The sequence below is a fragment of the Callithrix jacchus genome, chromosome 15 (assembly GCF_049354715.1).
Source record: "Callithrix jacchus isolate 240 chromosome 15, calJac240_pri, whole genome shotgun sequence".
Taxonomy (NCBI): domain Eukaryota; kingdom Metazoa; phylum Chordata; class Mammalia; order Primates; family Cebidae; genus Callithrix; species Callithrix jacchus.
In genome coordinates, this window is record NC_133516.1 from 15,882,238 (window position 1) to 15,907,815 (window position 25,578).

General features: G+C 45.9%; 1 protein-coding gene across 29 annotated transcripts in view; it reads left to right on the forward strand.

The window, feature by feature from the left end:
- Positions 1–3,197: 3,197 nt before the first annotated feature.
- The window catches only part of ST6GAL1 (ST6 beta-galactoside alpha-2,6-sialyltransferase 1), a 156,567-nt gene continuing 134,186 nt past the window's right edge, over positions 3,198–25,578 (forward strand). For 20 of the 29 annotated variants that reach the window (XM_078350448.1, XM_078350449.1, XM_078350451.1 and 17 more), the window contains exon 1: positions 3,198–3,484. The gene's annotated coding sequence lies outside the window, so the exon portion shown is untranslated. Of the gene's footprint in view, positions 3,485–4,349; positions 4,514–25,578 lie in introns of those variants that run through there. The other 9 variants (XM_078350460.1, XM_078350461.1, XM_078350462.1 and 6 more) reach the window with 1 other exon arrangement.

Genomic DNA, 25,578 nt, shown 5'->3' on the forward strand with positions numbered 1-25,578 from the left:
AGCGGGTCCCAATTGATGAGAGAGAACCTTGGTGGAGGCTTCTCCACAATGACTCTCATCCTGGAACTTTACCAGGAGTAAATTTGTCTCAATGAGTCTCACCCTGGAATTTTACCAGGAGTAAATTTGTCTGCTGCCCGCTCATTTGTCTCAGAGTCCCAGGAAGTTTTCACGTGTCCTATCTTCTGTGCTTATCTCAGTGCTAAGATAACCTTTTCCCTTGTTTTCTCCTTATTTTGGTTTTCCAGTTCTCTGGAAACAAGAGCTGTGGAGTGGGGACTGGACGACCGTTTGAAAGAGCCTCTCTTTTGCTGTTCGTTCTTAAGGAGGGTTGATGAATGCGTGAGGATGAAGGAGATGATTAAGACCTTTTACTTTTAATTTTTATTGTACTTTAGGTATTGGGGTCCATGTGCAGATCGTGCAGGATTGTTGCATATGTACATACATGGCAAGGTGGTTTGCTGCCTCTATCCCCCTGTCACCTGTATCTGGCATTTCTCCCCATGTTATCTCTCCCCAACCTCCCTACCCCAAGGCTTTCAAAGAATATGAAAGCATGTGGCAAATTCTGTCTTCTCCTAGATGACTTCAGTTTCCTAATCCATAAAATAGGACTAAGACTGCTACTTATGAAAAGGAGAGACAATGTAATAAACAAAGTGCTTTTAATCCTGTATTATTCCATTTTCATACTACTGAGAAAATTGTAAATTACCTGAGACTGGATAATTTATAAATAAAAGAGGTTTAATTGACTCGCAGTACCACATAGCTGGAGAGGCCTCAGGAGACTTATAATCATGGCGGAAGGTGAAGGGGAAGCAGGCACACCTTACATGGTGGCAGGAGAGAGAGAGAATGCCGGGGAAATGCCAGACACTTACCAAACAACTAGATCCCATGAGAACTCCCTAACACAAGGACATCATGGGGGACTCTGTCCCCATAATCCAATTGCCTCCCATGAGGACCCTCCCCTGACACAAACAGATTACAATTCAAGATGAGATTTTTGGGTGGGGACACAGAGCCAAACCATCAGATCCCCAAATGGTAGCTATTATTTAGATGTCCTTTTTTTCGGTCTTGACTGTCACTGACACAGTTCAGGCTCTTATTATATCTTGGTTGATGTCACCTTCCAATCTAGTCTCTGCTTCTGGCATCTGTTTTCCAGTGTGGTGCCAGAGGAATCCTTGTAAAATACAAAGATGCATGTCATGCTACTGCACAGAATCTTTTAATAGCTTCCTCCCCACCCTTTTTAGAATAGGGCCTAAAATCTTCAATGTAGCATCCTTCCAGAAATAGTCTTCTGAACTTGTCTGCTTCTATTCATTCACTCATACTTCCATTTTACTGTTAGGAGCACCCTCTGTGTGCCAGACCCTAAGCTAAGTGTTTCACATAGGTCATTGCACATAATCCTGAAAGCAATGCTTTCCTTAATAGCTCCACTTTGCAGAAGAGGAAAGGGAGGCTCACAGGATGTGGAACTCACCCAAGAAGGCACAGCTAGTTGGCCATAAAGATTTGAAGTCACTCTATTTGGCACTCCCTTCAATTGGAGCTCTTCGTACTGAGCAAAAAATGCCTCAAGGGCAGCAGGGAAGAGAATATCAGCATCAGCAGAAGGGAACCAGGATCAGCACAGGGAGGAAGCAGTGTTTGGAAGAAGGGTGCTGGGGACGGGCTGAGGATGTAACTTCCCTTTCCCAGGTTGGTGATGGGGAGTAGCCACCTCATTTGGAGACAGGACTCTGGACCTGGGCTGCAGGCACTCTAAGTATGCACTGAACTTTGTGTTCCCAGAGGACTCCCAGACTTTTCGCCGCTCCTTCCTTTCCCCCTTTCCCACCCAGCACACATCCTGATGCCTGATGGGCACTCAGTAGACATCTGGGATATGACTATTGCCTCTAGTAGTCACATCCTCTCTCTGGGCTATGGGAAGCTGGAATGGAGGCCTTCAAGGCCCCTCCTGCCCTTCTGTTGGGCAGTTTTTTCGTCTTAGGGAAATCACCTTGTGGCCACCGCGTATGGTCAGCAGGCAGCTTGCTCAATCCTCCTTCCTTCCCAGCAGCCCCATCTTTGTCCTGGTGAAAAGAAATACTCTTCTGAACTTGTCTGCTTCTATTCATTCACTAGTGCATACGTTTTACTGTTAGGAGCACCTTCTATACGCCAGACACTAAGATAGGTGTTTCACACAGGTCATTGCACATAATACTGAAAACAACACTTTTTTTTTTTTTTTTTTTTTTTTGAGACGGAGTTTCACTCTTGTTACCCAGGCTGGTGTGCAATGGCGCGATCTCAGCTCACCGCAACCTCCGGCTCCTGGGTTCAGGCAATTCTCCTGCCTCAGCCTCCTGAGTAGCTGGGATTACAGGCACGCACCACCATGCCCAGCTAATTTTTTGTATTTTTAGTAGAGACGGGGTTTCACCATGTTGACCAGGATGGTCTTGATCTCTTGACCTCGTGATCCACCTGCCTCGGCCTCCCAAAGTGCTGGGATTACAGGCTTGAGCCACCGTGCCCGGCCCTCAACACTTTCTTTTATATCTCCATTTTGCAGAAGAGGAAAGCTGGGCTCCTAGGATGTGGCGCTCACTCCTTTCACCACCCGGCTGGAGGCTTCGGTTTTCCAGCTTGCAGCTTGGGGTGGAAGCCTCTGAGTGCCCTGGTTCCAGGATGCACCTCTCCTTCTGTATTTGCCATTTGAGAGCGCCTTGTAGGAGCCACGACCCAATGTTAACAGGTTAATGCCAAACGCAGAGAAAGATTTTGTTCCTTCCTATTCTACATGAAAGGAATACGAGTCTTCAGAGAGGTTAAGTGACTTCCTCAGCGTCTCGCAGTCAGTCGGTGGCAGAGCCCGGGTGTACAGTGCCTGCTTGTTAGGACCAAAAGCTGGACACGGCTGGATTCACCCCTGGTGGCCAAGCTGGGAAGAGGCATTTAGGGGTCCTTGTGCAGCCTCGTGGCCCCTCCCACTAGGTCCTAGAGCCACATTCCTTGAGGGGAGGCAGGATTCTAGCATCGCCCGGTGCCTTCAACAGGAACCCTTAGCCGGGTTTGGGGTGCGGTGTGGCCTGTGGGGCGAGGTGGAGCGGGGCGGAGACGGACTCAGTCTTCGCAACTCCATTTGCATACGGAGGCGACTCGCTTCCTTCCCGCCCCTCCGCCTCGCTCTTCCCTCCTTCTCCCGTCCTTTCCACTCTGCGTCTTCTGTCCCCCGTTCCTCCCCAGCGGACCCCTCCTTCGAGACTCCCTCGTGGGTTTCCCAGCTCCCGGGTGCTTTGCCCTTGCCGAGCGCGTTTTCTGGAGTCACCTGGGGGAGGGGAGTCCTGGGCAGGGCTGGGTTGGGGAGGACGCCTGGGGCACTGCCCGGCGCTAACAAAGCGAGCCGGTACCGACCGGCGTGGGCGTGGAGCGGGCGGAGCAACCGTAGCCTCCGCGGCCGAGAGTGCAGCGTGTGAGTAGGGGGTGTGGTGGGCGGTGCGGCTCGGGCCCTCCCGGGAGGCGTGTGATGCAAAGGGGCGCGGGAGGATAGCTGAGCCGCGGGGCCGTGGCGCGCCTAGGGCGCAGGGACTCTCTCTCCAGCGTCGCCTCAGCTGCCTTGGCTGGCCACCTCTTGGTTGGGGCTCTGTGTACATTTGTCTGGGCCAAGGGGGCCACCCTGGCTTCTCTCTGGCTCCGCGAGCCTGCGGATCCACAACAAACCCACGTGCGCACAGCCCTGGGGAACACCGATTTCTCCACAGCACAGTCAGTATTGGGTGGGGTGGGGAGGCCGGTGCGCCTCGCAGAGTCCGGGTTCCTTCAAATCCCACCTGCTTGCTGGGTTTACGGCTGGAGAAATTGAGGCCCGCGGCAGCGGAGGGGGCACAGGCACCACAACAAACGCACGTGCGCCCTGCCCAGAGACCTGGACGCACCGCAAACCCTTAGGAGCCGCCCTGCGGTGCCGGGCCATTGTCTCAGCCTCTGGGGAGGGAGTGGCTCTAGAGGCGCCACTTGCTGGAGGAGGGCGAGAGAGACATTTAAAAGGTACCGCTTGGGCATCAGACTAAACTGTCGGACTTAAAAAGGGAAATCAAAACAAGAATGCAGCTACGAAAATGTTACCCCAGGCTGAGAGTCCGTCCCCGGCCGTGGCGCATTCCTTTGGGTGAAGTGGACAACTCCTCACCTCCACCTCCTGGAGGTCTCTTAGAGATGTGGATAGGATTAAGGGTCTAACGGTGCCCCTCAAATAAAGATCGTGCTGGACCTACTATTGTGCCTGTGCTGACCTACTCCGGCGATTGCCTCCGTGTGCATATTTTGGGCGCCTCCTCAGCCTGCGGGAAGAAGGGTCAATGTACGCGTCACCCAGTGCGGTCTTGCGCTTTGCCTCTGAGGTCCGAGTCCGTGTGCCCAGACACCCCAGATGTCACCAGCCCTTTTGGCTTGTTAGGCATTTTCACAAGCAAGGCCAGCTGAGACCTGGTGTTCTAGCTGGGTACGTACAATGTTCAGTTCTGAGTTTATTTGAAAGAAATTCCGAGGTCCGGAAAGAGAGGACTCTTGTTTGTTTTGCTTTCTCTTTGCTTACATATGCTCAGCTCAGCTTTGCAGATGTTACTTAATCAGACACGATCTGCAGCAGGGAGACGGTTTGGGGGTGAATTGGTCTCTGAGGCGTTGGTGTTGGTCAGGTTGTGGGCGTGCAGTGGCGCAGGAACCAAGGCGCTGCGGCCTGAGTGTGTGCCTGCGAGGCGGGTGGGCTGCTGCCTCACCTTGGCTAGCGTGGCTGAAGATTAACCTGTCGGGGTGTGGGGGAGGGGGGGCTGGAGTGCCTCCAACCCTATTCCACTGTTACTGAAAAGGTCTAGAGAGCATCTAGGGAACCTTCTTATTTTGCAGGCAGGAAGCTGATGCCAGAGAGTTCAGCCACCTGTCCAAGTTTAAACCGGGTGAAACGGGCCACAAAGTGTGTGTCTCCCAACTCCCACACTGCATCGCCCTGCCGGCAACTAAAGGCAAAACCGGGATTCTGTGGTTGGCTTAAAACGCAATGGCCTTAGGCAGAACAGAGTTAAACAAAGAGAGTAATTCAAATCGAAAGCTGCACCCTTCCATTATCCCTTTCAAGAGTTCTTTATTCTGTTGAGAAAAAATAGATCTAGTAATTCCTTACTTTCCTTCTAGCCTTTCAAAAGCTTAGTTATTTTTCTCTCCTGGCGGCCCCTTCCCCTCAAATTGGAATAAGGCCAAGTATGGAGACTCAGATGTTTTGCCTCTCATCCCTGTGCCAGGAGGCCTTTGTTTGGGCAAAAGCATGGGCTGTTGACATCAGCCCCACTGGGAGGAAAGTGTCTCTTAGCAAGCTGCTCCTGAGCCAGTCGTGGAAAAGCATTGTTTTCACTGATTTTATTTAATTTTTCAAATGAGAGTCCCATGGAAGTAGCTGCTTGTTTTTGTATTTGGCAGAGAAGTAGGAAAACCAATAAAACACCGAGAAGCCGGGTTTCCCCAAAGTTAACATGTTGTTTTGCACTGTCCGTGTTATCTCCTAGTTACACTTGTTTCTTTTCCTTAGAGTTTCCAGGGTGTTTCACTTTCATGATGATTCTGATAGCAACAGGAGGCAGCCAAATGCCCAGGCAGATAGGGGCAGGTACCCAGTGAAATCCCCACCTTTAGGCCAAACACAGTTTAAAGCCTGAAAACCAGGCTGCAAGTTAAATTCTCGGACCAGACTGAGAACTCGTCCTCCTGTTTGGCGTGCTTTCCCTTTATTGATCCCTACCTTTCACCTGTTTTACATATGCCTACCCTTTTTCCTAATTGGTTTTCTGCACTGCCGTGCCCACCCTAAGTGTGTCTTCACTTTAATCTTTTTTTGCATACTCACAAACCGGTCAGCCTGCACTCTCCATTCTGAGTTCTTAAAAGGCCCCTGATCCAGCCACACTGGGGAACTTTCCTGTCTTCAAGTAGGGGACCAACAGTGGGTCCCCTCTCTGCTGAAAGCTGTTTTCATCACTCAGTAAAATTCTTCTCTGCCCTCCTCACCCTTCAATGTCCAGTGTATCCTCATTATTCTTTGCTGTGGTACAAGAGCTTGGAATTCAGGGACAAGCTATAACACAGGTGAGCTGAGGCAGACCAGCATGGCTGAGTGAGGCACAGGCGGGGGGACGTCACTGGCCAGGAGACCAAGAAGAAAAATCCTATGTCAATTCTACTTGGCACTGCAGTGTAGTTTTCTCAGTAGGACACTGACCCTGTAAGGAACTTCAGAGATCATCTGACTGGACCCTTTTATTTTTCAGATGGGAAAACTGAGGCCTGGAGAAGAGAAATTTCTTGCCCAATGATACACAGCAATGCACAATCTACTTTTAATGTCCCTTTTTGCATAAAAAGGAAATGGTTGCATCAAATCAGTTGTGGTTGGTACTCCAGGGAAAAGTCAAAGTTATGGTTGTTATAACAACATGCTTTAAGTCAGAGAACCAATTCCTTATGGATTTAAGTAGGTTTGGTTATTAAGCAAAGCCAGGGATCCCAGTGGTAGGTATGGTGAATATCGCAGTTATCGTTAGGGATCAGCTTTCTTTAGTGTTTGCTAAATGGTTTCCTTTACTCTTGTACTGGGTTCTTCCGTATCTCTCTTATGCTTCCCCATTAGGGGTCTGCTTTGTGTGAAATCATAAGGCAGGAGGTAGTGAGAAGACAGAAGAGAGAGGCTCCACTTAGCTGTTCACGCTACTTAACCTCTTGGGCTCTGGTTTCCTTCTTTGTACAGTAAGAGTCCTCCCTGCCCAATCTCTGCACAGGCTGTTTCAATGGAGTGGAAGATACCTAGGCTTTAGAGGCACCTAAATGGGGGGCGGGGTTTGGGGTCATCTTCCTCTCTTGCAGAAGATATATGATCTATTGCAGAAGATATGGTCTTTTTTTATGGCTGCATAGTATTCCATGGTGTATACATACCACATTTTCTTTATCTAGTCTATTGTTGATGAGTATTTAGATCTTTGCTAAAAGACCTAAATAGGAGGGGTTTGGGGTCATCTTCCTCTCTCCTGTGGTACTTTAAAACCAGCAGGCTGGGCTGGGCCCAGTGGCTCACCCAATAATTCCAGCAGTTCGGGAGGCCAAGGTGGGAAGAGTTCAACCTCCTTGAGTTCAGGAGTTTGAGACCAGAATGAGCAACATAGATCATCTCCTGCCACCACCATCTCTATGTTTTCATAACAAAATTAGCCGTGCGTGGTGGCATGCACCTCTGGTCTGAGATACTTGGGAGACAGGAGAATTGCTGGAGCCCGGGAGGTGGAGGTTGCAGTGAGCCGAGATCATGCCACTGTACTCCAGCCTGGATGACAGAGCGAGACCCTGCCTCAAAGACAGAAAACAACAAAAACAACAGAAGCAATAACAGCAGAAATCCCAGCAGACTGCCTCTGCATTGTGCAAAGTGAGAGGAGTAAAGTGTGTGAATCTCCTGGGGTGTTGGGGACATTAAGTCACATGACGTGTTTGTGACTGGTCAGACCTCTTGGCAGGCTTGAGTGCTCACCAGCTTTTACAAAACTTTACTTTTTAAACCTTTTATTTTGTGTTCAGGGGTACATGTGCAGGTTTGTTATATAGGTAAACTGTGTCATGGGGGTTTGGTGTACAGATTTAGTCACCCAGATACTAAACCTAGTACGCAATAATTACTTCCCCTGCTCCCTTTCTTCCTTCCACCCTCCACCCTCAAGAAGGCCCTGGTGTCTGTTGTTCTCCTCTTTGTGTCTATCTGTTTTCATTATTTAGCTCCCACTTATAAGTGAGAACATGTGGTATTTGGTTTTCTGCTCCTGCATGAGTTTGTTAAGGATAATGACCTCCAGCTTTACCCATGTTCTTGCAGAAGATACGATCTTTTTTATGGCTGCATAGTATTTCATGGTGTATGTGTACCACATTTTCTTTATCTAGTCTATTGTTGGTGGGCATTTAGGTCTTTGCTGTTGTGAATAGTGCTGCAGTGAACATATGTGTGTATGTGTCTTCATGGTAGAGCAACTTATGTACCTTTGGGTATTTACCACGTAATGGGATTGCTGGGTCAATGGTAGTTCCTGTTTTTGGTTTTTTGAGGAACCCCCACACTGCTTTCTACAGTGGTTGAACTAATGTACATTCCCACCAACAGTGTATCCATATTGCCTTTTCTCTGCAACCTTGCCAGCATCTGTTACTTTTTAATAATATCCATTCTGACTGGTGTGAGACCAGCTTCAGAGTGGTGGAGAGTGACAGTGGGAGAATGTCCCCATAGGGTAAGCTTATGTGCTCAGGTTAGAAGCTTGTCACCTGTCACAAAGAAATGTCAAGTAAGGCCTGCCAAACTACCAAGGGAGGCTTTGAATTGTTGTGAAGTTTGTGTGACTCTAAGGTGACTAGAACTTGTAAAAAAAAAATTAATAGAACCAAAACCATCAAACATAACTGAGTAAAATCTCAAGTCACCGTATTTATGTATTCTGTATTTATTGACAAACAGGTGGTGGGATGGAGGGTGTCTTGTGCTTATCCTGGGATTACAAAGAGCATGGAGACCCATTCTCTGCCCGAGGGACGCCCAGCTGAGCTCCACCACCCTTGCTTAAAACATTTTTGGCTCTCCCTTAGAAATTGCTCTCAGGAGCCTGAGAAAATTCATCTAATTTATCTCAGTATTGACCTCTGGGGTCCCCTTCTCTTCATGAATAAAGGCAAGAGCAGGTGGTAAATGACAGAGTATAAGAGGGAAGACTGCAGAGAAAATCTGGCTCTCTGTAAATATGGGACATGGTTGCATTAAAAAAATACAGGAAAATTCATTAGTGAAATTCACAGTAATTGTTCTGGACCATTAGAGTCCTGAGAATTTGGACAGAGAGTTAATTGTTCAGATATCGTATCAGTGACTTGTTCCATAAGAACTGAATTAGAGGCAAGTGAACTTTTTCTTGCTTGTCTGCAGAAAACGACGATGGCATTCTGACTCCTATGGATGTACTTTAGAATAGGCTTATATCTAACAGTAACATTGGTACAGTTTCACCATAGTAAAATACTGAGATGATTTTCTAAGTAATTATTATACTGGAAAAGTCAGGTTAGCCCTCAAAATCATTGTAGTAAATTACATTTTATTTATTGTTCTGATTATAAAAATAAAGCTAGGGCAGGGCACAGTGGCTCGTACCTGTAATCCCAGCATTTTGGGAGGCCGAGGCAGGTGGATCACCTGAGGTCAGGAGGTGGCCAACGTGGTGAAACCCCATCTCTACTAAAAATACAAAAATTAGCTGGGTGTGGTGGTGCATGCCTGTAATTTCAGCTACTCTGGAGGCTGAGGCAGGAGAATCACTTGAACCCGGGAGGTGAAGGTTGCAGTGAGCCAAGATCGCACCACTGCATTCCAGCCTGGGTGACAGAGCAAATGTCAGTCTTAAAAAAAAAAAAAGAAAAAAAAAGAAGAAAAAAAGCCTTTACCAATCGGGATAATTTGGAAAGCACTGTGCAAAAAAGCATAGAGAAACAGAAAAAAAGTCTGCTATCCAAAGACAAGACCTCTTAACAGTTGGCAGTTTTTCCTTTTTTTTAAAATGGATTTATTTTTTGTAAATGGTTGAGAGCATACTGTACGCACGGTTATGTCTCTTGCCTTCTTGCTTAACCTTTCCATGTATACATTTCATGGTTAACATTGCATTAAAGCTGTTCTCTTTCATCGTCACCCATATCAGCTGTTCGGCATCCCCAAGGTCACATGGGCCCCTGGGATCTGATCATTTCAGTGAGGGCCTGTAAAGGAAGGAGCCTCCAACTGCCCCTGCCTTTCCCACCCTTGCCTCAAGTGTTCAGTCATCAGCCATCGGTTTTTTAGAAGTCTGCAGGTACTGGCAGTACAGGGAGGGAGAGGAGCCCTGCGTGGGGCCTTCGGTTCTGGTCCGCCCTTGTGACCTTCAAACACTTCACTTTAATAACAGTCTTCAATGTCTGCATGTGTTAAATGAGCAACTCCAGGGTCATTTATTAATTTATTCACCACATAGTTGAGTGCTCACTCTAAACCGAAGACAAATAGGAAGAGCTTAGTTTTTTAGAAGATCGTAGTTCAAAGGAGGAGGCGGGGATAGTGCAGGATGCTGTGTGACCATGAGGAGGGCGTCACCAGTGACAGGAGCAGTGGGAAAGACTTCCTGCATGAGGCCACACTGTACAGCCAACCACACCTAACTTTCAATTATTGTAATTGACACTGTGATTAGAATATTTGTGAGGAGCCAGGGGCTCTTTATACTTTAAAAGGTATGCCCATTTTTAAAACTTCACAGATTGAGTTCGATTATCTATAAAATCTTAAAGTATCTATAAAGTCTTAAAGTAGCCAAATATATATTGTGGGATGGGAAAAAAATTTTTTTTGAAAGAGAAAGAAAGAAAGAGAAAAAAAGAATGAAGAAGAGGAAAAAAGAGGAAGAAGAGGAGGGAGAGAGAACGGGAGTGTTTTTAGTTGCCCAGGCTAGAATGCAGTCTAAAAATGGGTATTGAAATTATACCATCAATTGTGCTTAATAATGGCCAACCAATATTTCATTTAAACCTGTGAGTAGGTGTGATGTGGTACTGATAAGAGTACATATCTTGTGTGTTTTAAGTGGAGAGTTCTATAAATGTTTATTAAGTTTACCTGTTCCGGATCTAAGTTCAAGTCCAGGATATCCTTATTAATTTTCTGTCTCGTTGATCTATCTAATATTGATGTTGAAATCTCCCACTACTACTGTGTGGGAGTCCAAGTCTCTTTACAGGTCTTACGTATCCTGTATTGGGTGCGTACACATCCAGGATCGTCAGCTCTTCTTGTTGCGTTGATCCTTTTACCATTATGTCCTCTTTTGATCTTTGTTGCTTTAAAATCCATTCCATTAGAGGCGAGAAGTGCAACCTCTTCTTTTTATTTATTTATTTATTATTTATTTTTGCTCTCCATTTGGTTGACAAATCTTTCTCCATCCCTTTGTTTTGACTCTTTATGTATCCTTGCATGTAAGATGGGTCTGGATGCAACATACTGATGGGTTTTGGCTCTATCTTCTGGTTTTGGGGGATTTAGTCGCTTTAAATTTAAGATTACTGCCATTTAATGTTAGCTGGCTATTTTGCCCATTAGTTGATGTAAATTCTTCCTTATGTTGATACTCTTTACTTTTTGGTATATTTTTAGAAAGGCTAATACTGGTTGTTCCTTTCTATGTGTAATGCTTCTTTCAGAAGCTCTTGTCACGCAGGCCTGGTGGTAATGAAATCTCTGAGTACTTGCTTATTCACAAAAGATTTTATTTTTCTTTTGATTGTTAAGCTTAGTTTGGCTGAATGTGAAATTCTGGGTTGAAAGTTCTTTTCTTTAAGGATGTTAAATATTGGCCCCTACTCTTTTCTGGCTTGTAGGGTTTCTGCTTAGAGATCTGCTGTGAGTCTGATAGGCTTCCCTTTGTGGGTAACCTGACCTTTCTCTCTGGCTGCCCTTAGTATTTTCTCCTTTATTTCAACCCTGGTGAATCTAACGATTATGTGCCTTGGGGTTGCTCTTCTTGAGGAATATCTTTGTGGTGTTCTATGTATTACCTGGAGTTGAGTATTGTCCTGCCTTGCTAGGTTGGGAAAGTTTTCCTGAATAATATCATGAAGAGTATTTTCCAGTTTGGATTCATTCTCTTTGTTGCATTCAGGTACACCTATCAAATGTAGATTAGGTCTTTTCACATAGTCCCATATTTCTTGGAGACTTTGCTCATTCTTTTTTATCCTTTTTACTCTTTTCTTGTCTTCTTGTTTTATTTCATTAAGTTGGTCTTCAACCTCTGATATCCTTTCTTCTGCTTGATCAATTCAGCTGTTAAAACTTGTGCATACTTCGCAAAGTTCTCGTGTTGTATTTTTCAACCCTGTTTATTCACTTATATTCCTCTCTATATTATCTATTCTTGTTAGCATTTCATCAAACCTTTTTTCAAAGTTCTTAGTTTCTTTGCATTGGGTTAGAACAAGTTCCTTCAACTCCCAGAAGTTTCTTATCATCCACCTTCTGAAGCCTGTCTCTGTTAATAGAACACAGTCCTTCTCCATCAGGCCTTGTTCCGTTGCTGATGAGGAACTGTAATCCCCTGTAGAGGGAGAGGCATTCTGATTTTGGGTATTCTCAGCCTTTTTAGGCTGGTTTCTTCCCTTCGTTATAAATTTATCAATCTGTCGTGTTTGTAATTACTGCCTTTCTAATTAGGTTTCTGAGTGGACGTCCAATTTATTGATTCCCAGTGCCAGAATCTGAGCAACCCACTGCGCCAGCTAAAACAGCGGTGTTAAGATTGATGGTGCTTTTCTGACTCTGCACCAAAAACTGTCACGCCGGCCACAAGAGTCGCGGTGGTGACCCGTGGGGTTCCTCCGCTGGGAATCTCCTGGTCCGTGAGCAACAAAAATTCGCCTAAAACGTGGTGTCCTCTCGTTTTCTGCACTTTCACTGGGAGCCACAATCCTGAGCTGCTAACGGTCAGCCATCTTGGATCTCTAATAGGGAATGGGAAAAATTAATAGCGCAAGCAATTCGTGATTTGCATTCTTGCTCATTATGTATCACCTATATAGACTTGGACAAGCTACTTAAGATTACTAAACTTCAATTTCCTTCTCTGTAAAATGGGGATAACAGATCTTATTTCATAGGGCGATTATGAGCATTAGATGAAATCACAGGTAAAAGGCTCAGTACAGTGCCAGGTGTATGGCACTCAGTTAAGCAATGGCTGTTGTTGTTATAATTGGGGTTTTCACAAGCCACACACTTTCACTCCTGGTATTTTTTCTTACCATGATAGCAGGCCATTGTTTGGCTTTCTGTGCTGAGGGAAGCAGAAACTTAATTAAAATGGAAACCCCCACCAAATGACAAGTTGAGAGAGAAATGATCACTCACATGATACATTAAAAAAAAGTATTTTTTATTATGGAAAATTTGAAACGTACAATAGTACAAAGAAGAGTGTAAGGAACCCTGTATCATATCACCTAGCTTCAACTATGACGAAACTCATGGTTGATTGTAACGCCAGATCCTCAACCCCAGATCACATGGAAGCACATCCCAGACATCTTATCAGCTAAGCCACAGATATTTCAGTCGCATGATGCATATTTGAGGCATTGAGTTGTGCTGGCTAGGAGCCTGTCTCTGCTGTCATGATCATGGGACTGTGTGTGTTGGGGGGGAGGGAGGAGGTTGGGTTGGGAGTTAGGGAAGAGACAGAGAGTCAGCCTAGGAACTTCTTTTTTTTTTGAGACCTGGTCTCACACTGTCACCCAGCCTGGAGTGCGGTGGGAAGATCATGACTCACTGCAGTCTCCGACCTCTCAGGCACAAGTGATCCTCCTGCCTCAGCCTCCTGAGCAGCTGGATCTACGGGCATGCACCACCACACCCAGTTAATTTTATTTGTTGTAGAGATGGGTGTCTCTCCATGTTGCCCAGACTTGCATTCCTGGGTTCAAATGATCCTCATACCTTGGCCTCCCAAAGTGCTGGGATGACAGACATGAGCCACCATGCCCAGCCTCCAACCTGGGCACGTCTTAAGCTTTACTGCTCAAGTAAGGAGGCCTTGCACTGTCCCAGAGAGACAGGGTGGAAGGAGCACTGAATTCAGAGTCAGGAAACCTGATTTCAAATAAAGACCCTGCCCTTTAGTGATTGTGTTTTTAGAGAGTGACTTTTGAATTTCTTGCAACTTGTAAACATTTTGTGAGTGTTAAATGAGGTAATCCATGTGACAGTTCAAGTGGCTCAATATGAGTTGGACCTAAATCAGACTCGAGCCCAGCCTTCCTTTCCAGAGAGGCAGAGTTTCCATATGCAGCTAAGGTCCCTGACTGCCACCTGCAGCCTCACCAGAATGCATTCAGGGGGCATTGCCACTGGTCTCATGCTGAAGATGTATGTGGTGGTGGCTCAGATGGGCATGTGACACATAGAGCACCCCAGGCCTGCAAATCCCCAACCCCTCTCTTAGCCCCTTCCCTCTGCTTTATGGATGAGGGCAGGGTGGGGGGTGGCTAGAGAAGGTCCCAGGCCTTGGTAGCAGCAGGCTCTCTCTCACACTCCTTCTATAAGAAGACAAGTTCCCCTTTCCACCTCTGACTTTGACTATTCTTGGTCTCATTTAACTTGCTGTTACATCCAAGTAAAAATTTTTGACTCAAATAAAATAGGAAAGTCGATCTGATTTAGTGATTGAGTCAAAGTCCTCTCCTGAATCCACTGGGACACCCATTATGTGAAGACCTGGCCTGTGACTTGGGGGTCTCTGGCTGTTGCTGGCTGGCTGTTGATGGCCTGCTGTGTGACACTGAACAAATGCATGCCACCCTGGGTATGCCACCTCAGAGAATAACTCTCAGCCCTGTGCAGCTCCTTCCAGCTCTGACATTATCCAATGGAAGATGCATGTAAGACCGGGAGTCTTCTTCCCATAAATAATAAATGAAATGCTTTTTTTCCAGAATATTCAAACAGGGTAAAAAATTAATCCCCTCAGCTTACGCCATTCCTCCCTCATTCTACTTCTCTTTGCAGTGACTACTGTTTGCGGTTTGATGTCGGTTCTTCCAGCCCCTTTTGTGCACATTTATATATGTATTCATGGTTATATGCAAATACATTTTTTAAACTCAGTAGATGGATTACAATCAAATTTGTTCAACACATTTGGTTTGTACAGGTTTGGTCTGGGGGCCAAATGTAGTCCACGGTGGCCTCGAATGTGGCCCAACACAAATTCATAAACTTTCTTAAAACATTATGAGATTTTTTTTCTTTAATCTTATCAGCCATATTAGTGTTAGTGTATTTTATGTGTGGCCCAGGACAATTCTTCTTTGGCCTAGGGAAACCAAAAGATTGGACACTCCTGGCATTATACTGGCCCATTTACAGACTTGCCTTGTTCATTTCACTGTATGTATTTGACGTCTTCCCATATCAGCATTCTAGATTTTGAATGTGTTTTCCTTACCAATCTTCTGTTGATGGACATTTATGTATTCCCATAAAAATATATTTCTAAGTGTTTTTAGACCCCAAACATATGGGAAGATGATTGTAAATGTCAGTGGGTTAAATGGAGCTCATCCATCAAGTCTTGGAAAGGGTGGTGACAGAGTGGGCACAGTAACACTGAGACCTGCATTCTGGAAAGCTGAATTGAAGGGCTCTCAGAAAGCTACCAAGAGGCTGTTTGCATGGAAGGTTATTTTTGGAGGTAGCCTGCCTGGTTTGGTGTCCTCAGCTGCAAGTGCAAAAGCTGAGCTGCGTCATCACCTTCTCCTCCCCCTCCCACCATCCTTGGGCCTTCCAAGTTTGCTTCTGTTCTCAGGGTCAGGATCGGAACCTCATGGGAGAACTGGCACTTAAGTGATAGGGAGGAAGGAGAGAGAAGTGAAGAAAATGTGTGTTCGATCTCAGTCAGGATCTGGAGGAGGAATCGTGACAGTTACACTGTACTTTGTCTGGTTGTTCAAGTGTTATGCTTCCCTGGGTCGTCTCCAGAGAGTGATAAAATGATGCAACACCCAGAAATTGGCTACTCAGAAGGCAGTGGCTTTGGACAGCATCTCGGAGGTGGAATAAATGTGGAAACTAGGGCTTTCTAGTCTGCAGGAGATAAAAATAAGAGGCATCCTTTTCATGTGGAAGAAATCACACTTCATTAGAGTCACACTGAGTGGCTGCTGCAGAGGATAGAAGCAATATAGGGGTGGGTGAGGAGGGGACAGAGTTGCAGGAAGACAAATAAGCGAGAACTGACTTAACAGAGCTGCCCAACAATGGAACGAGCTATGCTACAAGGAAGCTACTGCCTTGTTATAAAGTTATCCAAGCAAAAGTTACAAATAAACTTGTTTGCCATCAGAGGATTTCTGCATTGCAGAGGGTTGGCCTAAATGCCCACTTAGGCCCCCTCCAGCTTTGAGAGTATGTGACTATGAGACAAGAAGCGGAAAGGTGCGAACTAGAACTGAAGGGGTGGGGCAAATTATAGAAAATGTAATGAAGCAGTTCTCACCTGCTCTGAAAAGGTGGAATGAGAAGCCATCCAAGGAGGCTTAAGCATTGTTTCCCTTGGATCTTGGCAACCCTCTCCCTGTTCTGTCCTTGGCTTCGGCTCCCTTTGACCTTATATTCATAAATTATTTCCACAGGAATAAATACATCACATACACTTTAGATGACCAGGAAATCTGGCAACTGGAAAAGAACTAAATGTCCCAGGAGGATGACTGCGAATTTTTTTCGTTACAGTCTTTGTAAATGTACATCCATCTTGATGGAGTCTTCCTTAGCACAGTGCTGAGCTTTCAGCTCTGACTTTAGGAGGGTTGTAGCCTTTACAACCTCTCGAAGGTCCTCTGTGCTGGAATTGAGGGCACTCACCATGTTTAAGAGTGATCCCTTTCTTTCTTGCAAGTGAGGAAGAATGTTCTGACTTGACTTAGCCAAGGTTGGTGAAGGAAATATGGCAAAATTTACCATCTTCTGGGCTTTTGCTGTGTGCCTGGTTCTGATCAGGCATGATGTGTGTTCTCTTATCCAATGATCATAGCCAGATCTGCTGTCTCAGTATCAAGCTCCATTTTGCAAATAAGAAAACACAGCTTCAGAAAGGGTTAGAAAGTCATATAAAGTTTCGCTGCTGCTGAATGGTGAAGCTGGGATTGGGTGTAGTACAGACTTTTCCACTGCTAATAATTCCCAGTCCTCTGGGTCTAAGAATTGGTTAGTCCTTTTGGTTCACTGGGGACTTCACTGAGTTATTTCTCCTTACAGAGTCTTTCTATCATTTCTCTAAGAACATATTAAAGAACTCATAAGATAGTCCTGTGTGAATAGCATGTCTTTTTGGATTCAGCATATGTTTGCTCCTTTTTCTTTTTAATAAGAGTTATTTGGGTCAAGCCTGCTTTGTACTTTTTTAAATTTTTTGCTTGTCCTGTGATATATATCTGTACTAATTATCTAGGTAAGACTGGGAAGAAACACACTACAAGTGAGCATGGCCATAGATTGATAGGCACCACTACTTGGCTACCTTGAATTTTTTTTTTTTTTTAAGAGATGGGGTCTCACTATGTTGCCCAGGCTGGAGTGCAGTGGCTATTCACAGGCTCTATCCCACTACTGATCAGCATGGGAGTTTTGACCTGCTCCATTTCCGACTTGGGCCGGTTCACTCCTCCTGAGGCAACCTGGTGGTCCCCCGCTCCCGGGACGTCATCATATTGATGCCGAACTTAGTGTGGACACCTGATCGGCATAGTGCACTACAGCCCAGAACTCCTGGGCTCAAGCGATCCTCCAGCCTCAGCCTCCCGAGTAGCTGGGACTACAGGCACACGCCACCGCGCCTGGTGGCTACCTTGAATTAACCTTGTAAATGGAACTCAGTATTAGCATTGTTAACAGCTTATAGTTGTGCTTCGAGGTTCTTAAACAATTTCTTCTTTTGTAGAGTTTATTCAACAATTCAACATTAATTTGTTCATAAAATATTTGTTGAATGTCTCTTATATGCTCAGCATTGGGAATACCTCCCTAAAGAACATAAACTGTAGATATGCACACACATGTCTTCAGTTTAAGTAGCAGAGCCATGGAGATTCATGGCAGACAAATCACCCATATCACCCTCTCCCTCTTTTCCCATAGTCCTTGCTTGGTTCTTTCATTCAACAAACATTGAGTGCCCGCTGCAGGCCACATGTAATGCTTATTTTATTATTTTACTTTTTAAATTTTTAAAAAATTATTTATTTATTTATAAGACAGAGTCTTGCTCTGTTGCCCAGGCTAGAGTGCAATGGCATGATCTCAGCCCACTGCAACTTCCACCTCCCAGGTTCAAGCAATTCTTTTGCCTCAGCCTCCTGAGTAGCTGAGACTACAGGTGTGTGCCACCATGCCCAGCTAATTTTTGTATTTTTTGTAGAGGTGGGGTTTCTCCATGTTGGCCAGGCTGGTCTCAGACTCCTGACCTCATGTGATCCACCTGCCTCGGCCTCCCAAAATGCTGGGAATTATAGGTGTGAGTCACTGCACCGAGCCTAGAATGCTCGTTTTTAGAAGAACATAGGTCCAAGTATGTTCTTTCTTTAGAAGAAACTCCCACGGTCTGTTTCTTCCAGAGCTTAGTTGAAGGTAGATATGCATATATTAATTACAATATAGTGCGATAAATATTATGATTTGGGTGTGCACAGATGATGAGAAGAAGATACAGTGAGTTTGGGAAAGATTTCTGAAAGAGGCAATACACAGGCTGCATCTTAGAAGGTAGTATCTGTTAGCCTCTGGGAAATGGGCATTTTTAGGGTGGGGGAAGGCTGCAAAGCAAAGATTTGAGGGTGAGGACTGGCTCATTCATGTGTCAGGGAAACTACAGCAGATTGATATTCCTGGAGAGAAATGCATGAGGCACGAAGCGGTGGGGGTTGAGGCTGGAACCATTACATGCCTCATTTAATAGAATTCTCATAACCTCCTTACATGGCACACACTATTATTATCTCACATTATTAAGTGAGGAAACAAAGGCTGAAGGAGATTCAGTGACTTGCTCAAACTCAGACCATGAGTGTGTTGAGTTGTGTGGACTTGAACGTAGGCCTGCTTGCCTCGAGAGCCCATGTCTCACCCTCCACTCCAGTGCCCGCAGAGGCAGGCTGTGAAGGTCTGGCTTGCTGGCTAAGACAATTGTTCCCTCTCTCTTAATCTTTCAGGGACAACATCCCTTGCCGAATCCTCTTCTTTCCACCTGCCTCATGGTGTTATCGGACTTTTCGCTAAATTGGGACTAGTAGATCTGATGTTGATAGCTTTTCTGAGTCTTGGTTCTAGTGTTTACCTTCCTTTTTATCCAGCCAATCAGTAATCCAGAAATCTTCAAATAAAATCTTTATGTGCCCAACCATGTGCAAAGAGGGAGAAGATTCATCCTGTTTCTCCAAAGCTCCAGGTTCATTTGGGAGCCCAGGTAGTGCCTACAAATCCTTTAGTTTGGAGAAATACTTTGGGGACTAGAACAGGAACCATCGCAGTTCGCTGGAGGAAGGAAGGTGGGGCAAATGGGCCTTGAGCTGCCCCTTTAAGAATGAGTAGGAGTTGGGAAGGTGGAGGGCATAACGTATGAGCAAAATTATTGTCTCACTTAATGGTGAATGGGACATCTTTTGCCTATTCTCCCCATCCTCCAAGATAATTCCTGGGTTAGAGTTGGCTCTTGGGTTGGAGAGGCAGTATGGGGAATTCATTCATTCAGAATAAAGATTATTGAAACTGATTGATCAGAGTCCAAAGACAAGATTATGATACTGCAGAATGAAGTAAAAAAGGTAGTTACAGTGCCAAGAAAGACATCGAGGATAAAAATAATATCATTACAGAAAAAGGCATCATGGAGTTTGTTGAAAGTTAAATTGCTAACAGAGAAGGAAGGCTTGAGGAAAATCACAGCTTCTGCTGAGAAAAAGGATAAAGGACTTAAATCGAAGATCTAAAGGTCATACAAAGGTGACCCTGCAAAAGGATAATTGGAGAATCTGTGGAGACACACATCACTTTCGCTCATGTTCCATTGGCCAAGACTTAGTCACATAGATACACCTGGCTGTAAATAACTCTGAGAAAGTCTCCAGCTGAGTGGCCATATGCCTTCTTAAAACTCAGATTTGGAGAAAGCTTTCTATTACTGAAAGGAAAACCTGGATATTGGGATCAGCTAGTATCTGCTTTAAGGGAAGTCATGTTGGTCTCAGACATGGGTAAACAGGTTTGCAGAGATCAGGTGAGGTGGCTCATGCCTAAAATCCCAGCACTTTGGGAGGCCGAAGCCTGAGGATTGCTTGAGGTCAGAAGTTTGAGACTAGCTTGGACATTGTAGCGAGACCCTAATGAAAATCGTTAGCTGGGTGTGGTAGTGCATGCCTGTGGTCTTAGCTACTTGGAAGACTGATGTGGGAGGATCCCTTGCCCAGGAGTTCGAGGCTGCAGTGAGCCATGATTGTGCCACTGGTCTCCGGGCTGGGTGAAATAGCAAAATCCTGTCTCTATTTTTTTTTTAATTGTTTACAGAGTTCTGGGGAAAAGGCAATGGGACTGAAGACTTTTACACTCAAATTATTTTGCAAGTATATGACAGGCAGACATCCTCACACATGCAAGAACTTAGGGAATCTAGCACTGACCAGCCCTTCTCGGGGAGACCCACTTGAGGATGAAAAAGATTAATCAACAAACACACTTAGGAATGCATAGTGAAAGGTCATTTGGTGAACTTTTAATCCATTCAAATAGACAAGCAAAGCTAAGTAGGGGAAAGGATGGGCAGTGAGCGCTAGAGAATAGAATGTGAGGAAGTAAAAAGAATATACCAGAAATAGGGAGCTTGGGGAGATGTGGAGGAAATGTAAGTGCTAACTTTAATTAGAAGTGTACCTTTTCCTTATAAAATAAAACAACAAAATTAGCTATTTTACTTAAAAAATTTATTATTATTTTTTGAGACAGCATTTCATTCTGTCACCATGCTGGAGTGCAGTGGTGCGATCACAGCTCACTGCAGACTCCATCGCCCGAGTTCAAGTGATCCTCCCACCTTGGCCTCTGAAAGTGTTGGGATTGCAGGCCTGAGCCACTGCTCCTGATCGAAAACAGCTATTTTATAAAGCAATCTCCATCTGTCCTTTCGCATATCCTTCCTTCCATACTCCACACTTCTATCCATATACAAATAGAGAGATGCGAGGAATCATATCAATTCATTTGTTTTTTCCTGGCTCTTGGGTGATTTTTAGCTCTATATAATTTAGCACATTGATCGACATTTTATAAAATAATGAGCTAGTGTTACTTAAATAAGACCACTGAAGCTATTCTAAAAGGTACCATTATATACTGGTTCCCAGAAAGTGAAGAGAGGGAGGAGAGATACAGATGGATGAACACCAGGGGGAATTTGAGAGTCAGTTATGCAAACATCTCACTCTAGGCAGAACAAAACGCATTGTAAATCAGATGGACAGCTGGGGATTGGGGCCCACAAGACAATGGGAACGGTTTCACAGAGGAGACAGATGAAGTTCTGATAGGTGGAGAATGGGAGAAAGGACCTTTCTGGCCTGGGGTGAAGGTGTGTGGCCTGTCTGGGGTTACTGAGAGCAGTTTGTTGGTGGTTGGTGGCTGGAGAACCAAGAATGAATGAAAGTGTAGCTGCTGTTCATATAGTGTCCACAGCACACCAGGTACTACACATAGATATCTCCAGGTTGTGCAACAATCCTATAGAACAGGTACAGTTATCTCTACTCTACACAGGAGGGGACTGAAGTTAGGGGTGAGAGATCTGTGCTTGTGTCAGCAGCACAAACACGAAAAGTACAATGATTCAGAGAAGGTGAGCATTACAAAATAGTGCTGTAAGGCTGGGCGCGGTGGCTCACACCTGTAATCCCAGCAATTTAGGAGGCTGAGGCGGGTGGATCACGAGGTCAGGAGTTCAAGACCAGCCTGGCCAAGATGGTGAAACCCTGTCTCTACTAAAAACTACAAAAAAATTAGCTGGGCACGGTGGCAGGCACCTGTAATCCAGCTACTCGGGAGACTGAGACAGGAGAATCGCTTTAACTCAGAAGGCGGAGGTTGCAGTGAGCCGAAATTGCACCACTGCGCTCCAGCCTGGGCGACAGAATGAGACCTGTCTCAAAAAAAAAAAAAAAAAAATGCTGTGTATCTGCCCAAAGTCACATGGTGGTGAAACGAATTTGAATGCCCTGTGCTGCTGGCACAGCCTGCCTGTGGTTTTTCCTACTGTGCTAGGATTTGTGGTACAGAGACCTGAATTAGCCACCTTTGTGAAAAATAAAATGTAAAAATAATTGTATAGGGAAATATTTTATAAGTAAGTCTATTTTATACATTTATATTTATAAATTATATTTACCTATAAAATAAAAGAGGTTTTAGATGTAAATTTTGTAGGTAAACTTTTCGGTAAATATAAGAGCCTGTATTATGGTCCAGACTCCACCACCCAGCAGCTGTGTGGCCCCAGGCTACTTAGTCAGAACCCTCATTTCCTTACCTATAAAAGGGGATCATAATTGTGCCACTGCCTAGCCTGAGATCAGTTTTTATGTTCAAATTAGATCATAGACGTTAAGGATGAGACAGCAGGAAAGAGGCACACAGAAGGGTTTGTTATTGCGGACACACCCCTTGCTCTTCTGAGAGCATACATCTGTTAAAGCACCCACAGGTGTCTGTAAAAACATTCACAGTCATGGACACAGCCCCTACAGAATTGAAACAAACAACTTGGTCAACAGGCAAGAAGCTGTGCTTCCCTCACTCAGAAAACCAGCTGGGGGCTGTGGTGAAAGGCAGCAGAGATGGAGGCAGGGAGCGTGTGGGGCTTTCCCCCTGCCTGGGTGTGGGAACGTTCCTGCCTGCCTTCCTGCTTGCTGGGGAATGTCTGGGCCCAGAGAGTTGCATGGGGATGGCTGTGAACAGCGTGGTGAGCGTGGAGGAGGCTGTTCCAGACGTGCCAAGCTTCAGGAATGAACATTGGAGCTGCCATGCCAGCAGGCCCTGCCATGTCTGGTAGAGGTCAGTGTCCTCTACCAGAGGGTTGTCTGAAAAAGGGACAGAAGGATAGGGTTGTCAGGGGACTTTGGTGGCCAGCTTTATTCTCCAGAAGTACTGATGAGGACAAGGCAAGGCCCTGGCCTCAAAGAAATTGGGCTTCTGGCAACACTCATCAAGGCAGGTGGGCAGCCAGACGTCTGCACTGAGCTAGTGTAGCTGCAGGCACCTGACATTTGCTCTGGGAAGGATCAGGATGGTTGTAGGGTGTGCGTTGGGCCTGGTATAGTCTTGGGGATTCAAAAACTCTATTGTGTGTATGTCTGTGTGTGTGGGTGGGGAGTGGTCAGGTGGAGCTGTTGGAGAGAGACTCAGGCTATTCCATATTGCTGAAGAGATCCATTTCTTCCCATCCCACTGGTCTCTCTGCTATACCAGCACCTTTTGGCTCAGCCTCAGCTCCAGCCAGCCTTAGCTGAGGAAGAGCCCCTCAAATTCATGGCCCACAAAGGAGAGAGAAGTCCTTTGATCTCTTGTGCCATGCTCACTATGCTATGTGAAATTTGCTATGTGAGACCGTGACATCCTAGACAGTGGGATGATGATGACTGGATCCTCTGCACAGCCCTGGGGCCAGTATCCCTCCCAGCCCTTAGGAGGCCTCATGGAATGAGCTCAGCCTCCCTGATGCTCCTGTTTGTCCACTGAGGTAAGAACCCATCCAGCCACCAGTGAGACGAGCAGGTGCTTTCTTGGTAACTTCAAGGTGTGAGAGCAGGCAGTGGGTTTGCAGTAGCCCATGGTGGGAAACCCGTGAGGCTGTAGTGGGCCCTCCTGCTCCACCAGAGAGTTGTTTTTCCTACCTGCCAATTCTAGTCTTGGAAGTGAAAGCCAAGCAACCAGGTGAAAGAGGGAAAATTCTCTTGGATGGTTCATGGATCTGAGCCCTAGAGGGGAGTCAAGTGTGGGACTTTTTCTTCTTGTCTTATTCTTTTGGGAACCAACGTCACAGGAGTTTGTTCCAGGTGAGAGAGGGAAGAAGGCAGCCAGGGAGCTGTGAGCAGCAGCCAGGCTGAGTCCTCATGTACCTAAGAGCCTGCTGCAGGGATTGCCTTTGTGGATTGCACGGTGCTGGGAGGAGGCTGGCCTGGGGCCTGAGCTGGAGTTGGTGGCCGACAGTGCGAGGAATGAATCCCTGCCACAGGGCTTGTGATGGCGTCTTTTTTGCTTTTCACAATGAACATCTTATTCCGGGCTACACATTTGGAAAAGAGGAAAAAAACTGGCCAGGAGGAGTTTTTTCTCTGGCCAAAGATGTCTCACGGGGAATCCTTCTGCACTTGAAGAGTCCCGCCCTTGTCTTGAAGCCAGATCCAGTGACTCACAGTCGGAGGGCTTGGAGGCAACTCACTACCTTCCCTGTTAACTACCATTTGCAAGGGCACTTTCCTCAGAAAGACCTTATCATTTGAAAAAAACACACACACACACACACACGCTTTGTAGCCCGACAGACTGGGGTTTAAATTCCAGATGTGCCACTTCTCAGCCGTGCAGACTTGCAGCTCGGCCTCTCTGGTCCTCAGTTTCCCATGTTAGTCTATACTCATCCTTCCTGCCTCACAGCATTGGTGTGAGTCCTAGATGTAGTGCTTAGCCTAGTTTTGGGCACATGATTGGAGATAATTAAATGGTGGTTATTTTTCATATCATAGCACATGTTAATGGTTATTCTCCATTATCAGCTGCCTGATGGGCCGCTTTGTTAAGGGCTGCAAATATAAGGAGAAGAGAGATACAGCCTCTTCCTGTAGGAGCTCTCCGTCTAGGAGGAAAGCCAGGCCTGTGGAATGGGCACAAAGGAAGGGGAGCTGCATGGGTTGTGGAGGGAGCAAGAGGCAGAGGCAGAAAAGGCCAGAAAAAAAAAAAGAGATGACATCCTCACCAGCTGAAAAAGAATGAAGAAGAATCTGCCAGGCAGGTGGGGCAGGGGTGCATTAGATCCACTCAGAAGGGAGAGCAGAGCTAACAGTAGAGGCTCCATAAACAGGTGAGCCCTCGGGGCTTCCACTCTCTGCTGGCATTTAAGCCCACTCAGTTTGGGTCAGGATAGAGTCTGCGGTTATTTTCCAGCACGTGGTTTTACATGGGCAGGGACCCAGCCAGGCTTGACTGGAGAAGAAGGGGTTGAGGTGCATGTGCCATCACAGTGATCTCTCCATCGGTGTCTGGGTCCCAGGCTCAGGGCTAGGAGCAGGAGGGAGCCTCCTCAGAGGGAGTGGGACAGGAATTGCAAAGGCAGAGCCCACTAAAGTGCAGGCTCCAGGTAGTGTGGATAGAGGGGCTTTACCAAATGGCAGGACAAAATGGTTGTTACCAAATTCAGACAGCAGGTAGGTGGAAGGAAGGGTGACCTGTGACTTCTGTGATTGCTGGAAATCCAGTGACCCTTTGTGCAGTGCTCAGTGTCAAATAAAAAGAACTGGTGGGTCGTGGTGGCTCATACCTGTGATCGCAGCACTTTGGGAGACGGAGACGGCAGATCACCTGAGGTTGGGAGTTTAAGACCAGCCTGACCAACATGGAGAAACCTTGTCTTTACTAAAAATTCAGAATTAGCTGGATGTGGTGGTGCATGCTTGTAATCCCAGCTACTCGGGAGGCTGAGGCAGGAGAATCGCTTGAACCCAGAAGGCAGAGGTTGCGGTGAGCTGAGATTGTGCCATTGCACTCCAGCCTGGGCAACAAGAGCAAAACTCCATCTCAAATAAAAAGAAAAAGAGAAAAAAAAAAAAACCGGAGAAGACCACCGTGATAGTTAAGGATATACACTTGTGGTTTTAGTT